Genomic DNA, 6,216 nt, shown 5'->3' with positions numbered 1-6,216 from the left:
GTGAACTCTGTGCCAATATCATTCTCTGTTGAATGCGTGAGGGAAATCTTGTTGTCGTGAAGGCGTTTTGAAGGGTGAAGGCGGCGTTGACAGAAAGCGCAAGTGATCTCTTGCGTGTGATTTCTTGTGTGAGGGCAGAGAAGCTGCACTTTATTGCTGGTGGGTAGGCTATGGTATTTCGTGCGGTGAGCGAAGGCAGAGCAGGAATTGGTGTTACGCCCTCCAGTGGATTGATTTCTGTGGATCGATTGTTGCGGCCTTTGGTGCCTTGGAGTGTTGGCACGTTGGGCCAGAATCGATCTATTTTTTTTTAATTGTGGGACGTATCCATTATACGTGAATCCATAAGAGCAGCTTTCCGGCTTGTGTTTGGTGCGTTCCGCTGTAGAGTTTCTATATCTCCACCAAAGTTTCTGCATCAGGGGAAGGTCACTAGTGTCAAGGAAACTCTGTCTGCTAAAAACATAGGAAAACATATTTTTTTCAATAGGCTGCAGTCAGATTTTTTTTTATTCATAATTTGTATTCCACAACTGTTGTAATTCAACCATATTCAATTTGTTGTGATAATCAAGAGTTGTTTGTTTTTTAAGTTGTCAGGGTAGCCTGTTTTTTTCTTTTTTTTTCAAGATGAATTCTCAGATGGCAGATTATTTAAATGAAAGCAGCAAATTGGATGGTTCCAATTACATAAATTGGAAATTTAAGCTTCAGACTTTGCTTGAAGGTCAGAATACCTACAGCATTGTCATCGGTGATCAAGGTAAGCCAACTATTGCAAATGGTGGAACGAATGCAACAACTCAAGAATGGGAGAAAAGGGAGCTGAAGGCAAAGGTCCTACTAAAATTGTTAGTTAAAGATTGCATCATCCCTCATATTCGGGATTGCAAGACAGTGAATGAGATGTGGACAACTCTCAAAGACATGTATGAAATCAAGAAAACCAGCCGAACCTTGTTCCTCAGGAAGAAGATCCTCTCAATCAAGATGGAGGAGAATGAGTCAGTTTCGTCATTCTTATCTCAGATAAAGGAAGTTAAAGATAAACTATCTGATATCGGTCAAACTGTGGCAAATGATGATCTGGTGACAATCACCATGAACAATATGACAGATGACTATCAGATGTTTATAACTGTATTGAATGCAAGGGAAAAGCCTCCAAGTTTTGAAGAGCTTACTGGAATTTTGCTACATGAAGAGGAAAGGAGGTCGTCTCTCAAGCCTCAAGATCCATATCTTGCATTGATAACAAAGTTCAAGCCAAAAGGGAGAGCGATGGTTGATCAGAGGAGGGGCAACACATCAGAAATGACACCACAAGGTATGACCTCGTATAGAAATGAATCTGCTCCTGAATGTTTTTATTGTGGTAATATAGGCCATATTGCTAAATTTTGTCGCAAGAAGAAGGCAAATCAAGAGAGGTACAATCGGAAAAGGCATGCAGGTCATTTGGCAGATGCAGATGCAGATACAGACCCAGATCAGAATCTGGATGTTAGACTATTTATGGCCGAGGGTGACACTGCTACTGAGGAGGATGAATCAGATATTTGGATCGTGGATTCTGGAGCCTCCTCGCATATGTCAGGTAAAAAGAAATGATTCAGAAATTTTAAAGAATCCAACTCTGGAGTAAAAGTCTATCTTGGAGATAATAGTGGGTACGAGATCAAGGGACATGGAGATGTCCTTGTTACTCTGCCTGATGGTAAGATCAGGAATATATCTGATGTGTGGTATGTTCCTGGCATTAAGAAGAACCTGATTTCTATGTCCAAGATTACAGATCAGGACCTCAAGGTAGAATTTTTTAAATCTTATTGCATTATTAAAGATTTGTTGGATCAGATGAAGCCCATTGCTACAGGTATTCACATAGGAGGACTCTACAAGTTGGATGTGAAAAGTACGCCTCAGCAAGCCTTGATGGCGTCAAATAAGTCTGTTGAAAATCTGTGGCATCATGGTCCTGGGAGAACTCCGATTGACTGGACAACTAGAATGAAAATAGCGTTGGGTGCAGTCTGTGGTTTGACCTTCATTCACCATTCGTGTAAATCTTCGAAGCTGGCCCATGGGAATATCAAGTCTTCCAATGTTTTGTTAGATAAGAGTGGAAATGCTTGTATCTCAGACTTTGGTCTTGTTGTGCTTATTAGTCCTGCATCTGCTGCATCAAGAGCTGCGGGATACAGGGCTCCAGAACAGGTGGAGACAAGAAAGATATCTCAGAAAGCAGATGTATATAGTTTTGGAGTGCTACTCCTGGAGATTCTTACTGGGAAAGCCCCTGTTCAGCTACACGCATCTGATGAAAGCATAGATCTTCCCAAGTGGGTACAATCTGTTGTGAGGGAAGAATGGACAGCCGAGGTATTTGATCTAGAACTCATGAGGTACAAGAACATCGAGGAGGAAATGGTGGGCATGCTTCAAATCGCAATGGTCTGTGTGTCCGTGCCCCCTGAGCAACGCCCGAAGATGAGTCATGTTGTGAAGATGATTGAAGAAATAAGAGGAGAACAATCGCCTATGCATGAATCCTTCGTTTTGCTATCTCAATCTCCTTCGGTGTCCAAGGACACAGGAACTACAATTCACTAAGCCACTAGGAAGAATGAAGTTTGATTTGTTTAGGGACATTTTAGGTGTGTTTAAAAATCCCTTTCTCCATTAAGGGGGGATGTTAGAAATTAATGGAGAATAGGTTACGTAGTTATGATTTGCTCTTTATTTGACATTCCTATGTATCTATTTAATTCCTGATGATTAATGAATAATGGCAGAGAGAATGCATTTTCTTGTGGGAGCTCCTGGTGATCTGCACCTGTGAGCTCCCGTGTGTTTGTCTAAACTTCTGTCTTCTGCATTTCTTATCAATCACGAGTTTACTGAGGCAGGTGAGTAGCAGTTCTTCTATGGTCTGCTTATTTTTATTAATCAATTTCCTTGTACATGTTTCCGTCGTTTAGTGTCTCGAATATGGAGTGAGCATCTTTTCAAGTATTTAGTGCACCGTTCTTTTTTCTGCGTTATAGAATCCCTGGAAACCTTGTCGGCCACAATGCTCACAATAATTTGGTTTTCACTTCTCAGCCAGGGCCATTCCAAAACATACGTTAGCATCATGTGACGTCTTTTAGGGAGTATTGGTGCCATTTTGAAGAATGAATTCTCTTTTGGAGTATTCAGAGTCCTATCTCACCACCTTCAGAGAATGGATTTTATCCATTTTCCTCTTTCTTCTCGCTAAAAAGATTGTTAGGCTGGTGGGAACGACAGAGTTGAAGGGGAATTGGCTGAGAAATTCGCAATTCATTTGTTGTTTTACTTTAAAGAGTTGATCTTGAGATGGAAGGGAAATGGGCATTCTCAAGCAGTGTATTTTCTTGGAGGTATTGGGATCGAAATCCTAAGTTGTGAGATCTATTTTGAAATTAATTTAGTTATTAATTTTATTTTGTTGCAGTTTTTGTAAGCCTTTATTTCAAGGCAAATTTTTATACGCTTTCTTTTACCTTTTTTCTTATATATTTTTTGTGCATCTTTACATGTTTATTCCTTGTGTATACGGTAAGGTGTTGAAAGAAGTCAATGTTATTCTTTCTTATAGTCTCGTGTAAGATTGGGGTGATCTCTCAGAACTAGATTGATAACAAGGAGGTTTTAAATTTAAAATTTTCCATAGGGGTTGATATTCAAAGTTTACGTCAAACAGAAGTGAAAGAAGAAAAAGATGAATTTGGAGTTGTTGCAGTTTTTGAAATGGGAAGTGGTCGGTTGTTAATGTGAAAAGTGTAATTTTATTTGAAATCATTTTTTGAAATGAAGATTGTTGTTGCTTAGGAACTAAGTTGTTGAGGAAGAGCTGTGGCTTAGATAGAGAAAAGGGGAATGGAGAGCGGATGAATAAATCATGGAAAAAAGAAGAGAACTTATATCGAATGACATTTAGATTTGTAGTATTCAAAGAAGGTTGGTGTAGGATTGCTAAGTTGGCACTTTGATATTCTCTCTAGCTAAGGATAGATTGACTGTTACTTCCAAACCTTAGATGTGGTTTTGTAGTTTAATACAAAAGAGGTGGAAGAAGGCTGAAAGGTTAAGGTGACAGGAAAAGGGAAGAAGAGTTTTAATGCAAAGTTGACATCGCTTAGAATTGCAGCGTTGAAGTAGGGTTGTTGTTACTAGCTCGTAGGGTGAATTTTTGTATTTATTATTCATGTTTATATCATTCTTAGCAGGGACATATTGTCATAGGTTTCGAGCAAGAATCATAAATGCCAAGAGTTAAAATGCTGTAATATAGATCAAATCTAAGTCTAATTATTCATATTTTGTATTCGATTTCCTGGATTTCTTAATATGAAAATTGTGTTATTGCTAAATCAAATCGAGTTCTTATTGGTTCGGGATAGATTGCATCATCTAAAATTGTAAACATCTATAAAGAGTTATAGTTTAAATAGAAAAAAAATAGAAGAAGAGTTGAAGCTTAGAAGAAGAATTTGAATTCATAATAACATTTATAAGATTGGTACGATTCCCACGGGAAAAGTTTAACACTGGTTAAAATCTAGTCATGTTAGAGGTTGGGAAAGGGTGATGATTATGGATAAAATAGAAGGGGAAGAAGAGGAGAAGCTTAGATGAAATAGAAAAGATAAAATATTTTCAATATAAACTAAATGATGTGTCATTGTTTAGTTGTACAATTTGGCCTAGGTTTGTTGTAGGCTCTAAGTATACAAATTGTGTTATTGCCTCATCAACCTAGCCTAGGACATGTCATCTATTGTGAACATTAAATGCCAAAGAAGAGTTATGGCTAACAACAAGAAGAGAAAACACCTAGGAAAAGTTAAAAGTGAAGAATTGTTTGAATTCAGATTAACATATATTGTTGTAGCGTAGGAATATGTACTGCTACAAAGGGAAGTTTAAGAATTTTTTCAAAGATTACATTAAGATTTCTCCTTAAACACTTAAACTATTATTTTAATTATCTTAAATTAAAAATTTAATAGTTTTGGCATGTGCTATTAGGTACAACATTATGAAAAAATTGGAAGTAGAAACAACTCTGGCTTAAATCACCTAGTGAGTTTGTTTCACCATGATTTCCTTCCACGACACATCCCTCCCATATAACCCATCATATATTTTTGGGATTGGATGTTCCTTATATGGGCCTTAGGGAGTGAAGGAATTTTACCATGACTGATCTTTGAGGCACCTCTCCCATAGAACCCATCCTATATCTAGGGTAGTGGATGTTTCTTTCTTAGACCTCAATCACGAGAGGAAATTCGATTTCTATTGTTTTTTCCATATGCTCTGTACCTCTCAATATACCATTCAAGGTTCAATATCATAAGCTAGAAGCGATTTCCATTGGGGCTTGTTGTAATTTCCAAGATAACTCCATTTACCATAGCTTCATTTCCTTTAATTGTCGGATCTAACACTATAATGTGTGTGAATCTTTCAATCTCTCTTCTAAGAAATTTTGCATTCATTTTGATTATAACCTTTACTCAGTTTCAAGTTTTAACTCAGAATGCATGTGAGTATAAAATACTTGTCTTCTAGTCATAAATTCATAAAACGATTGAAATTTTGTTAATGGTTTTGGAGACCTTGTATGTGTTGAAGATAATGGAGAATCCTATAATAGTGTGAGTTGGTTCACGAGACCTTAGGATAGCAATTAGTTTCTATTTCTTAGAGTATGGTTCTAACTTCCCTATAGCTATGCGTGGTATATAATGTTTGATGTATATTGAGAATGTAGAGCGTTCTGCAGAGCCAGACTCTCCTGGTTTAGACTCTCCTTCATAGAGTTGACCAGTGAGTTTTTTATGTATTAATTCAAGCATCTCATTTTGACATGGTATTACGGCTTGAGGGCTGAGGAAGCCTGTACCTGAGTGGAGAGAGGCCAGTGTGACTAAGGCGAAATCAACGCAAATTTTGGCTAGAAAATCGCGCTGATTTCACTAGTATACTTATTCAATTTTTGCTTTCCAGATCGGTGCGAGGGCTTGGAGGAAAATTGTGCCAACTTTGTGAGGGAAAAATAGCTACGTTGTTTTTCTGCATGCTGCATGTATTGTTTTGGGCTGTCGTCTGAGAAGGCCATGATTTTCCTTTTCGGTTATCTGATTGAGTAGAGAAAACACAACAGTCGATTGGGGCAGAAGAGAT

At 37.8% G+C, this 6,216-nt stretch overlaps 1 pseudogene; it reads left to right on the top strand.

The window, feature by feature from the left end:
- Window positions 1–990: 990 nt before the first annotated feature.
- Window positions 991–2,613, top strand: LOC149252287 (putative leucine-rich repeat receptor-like protein kinase At1g68400 pseudogene; annotated as a pseudogene).
- The last annotated feature ends 3,603 nt before the right edge of the window (window positions 2,614–6,216 follow it).

Source organism: Pinus tabuliformis, chromosome 7 (assembly GCF_031772625.1).
Source record: "Pinus tabuliformis cultivar Carrire ecotype Pingquan chromosome 7, CPIR1, whole genome shotgun sequence".
Lineage (NCBI taxonomy): Eukaryota > Viridiplantae > Streptophyta > Pinopsida > Pinales > Pinaceae > Pinus > Pinus tabuliformis.
The sequence above is the reverse complement of the archived record's forward strand: the minus strand, read 5'-3'. Positions and strand labels throughout refer to the sequence as shown.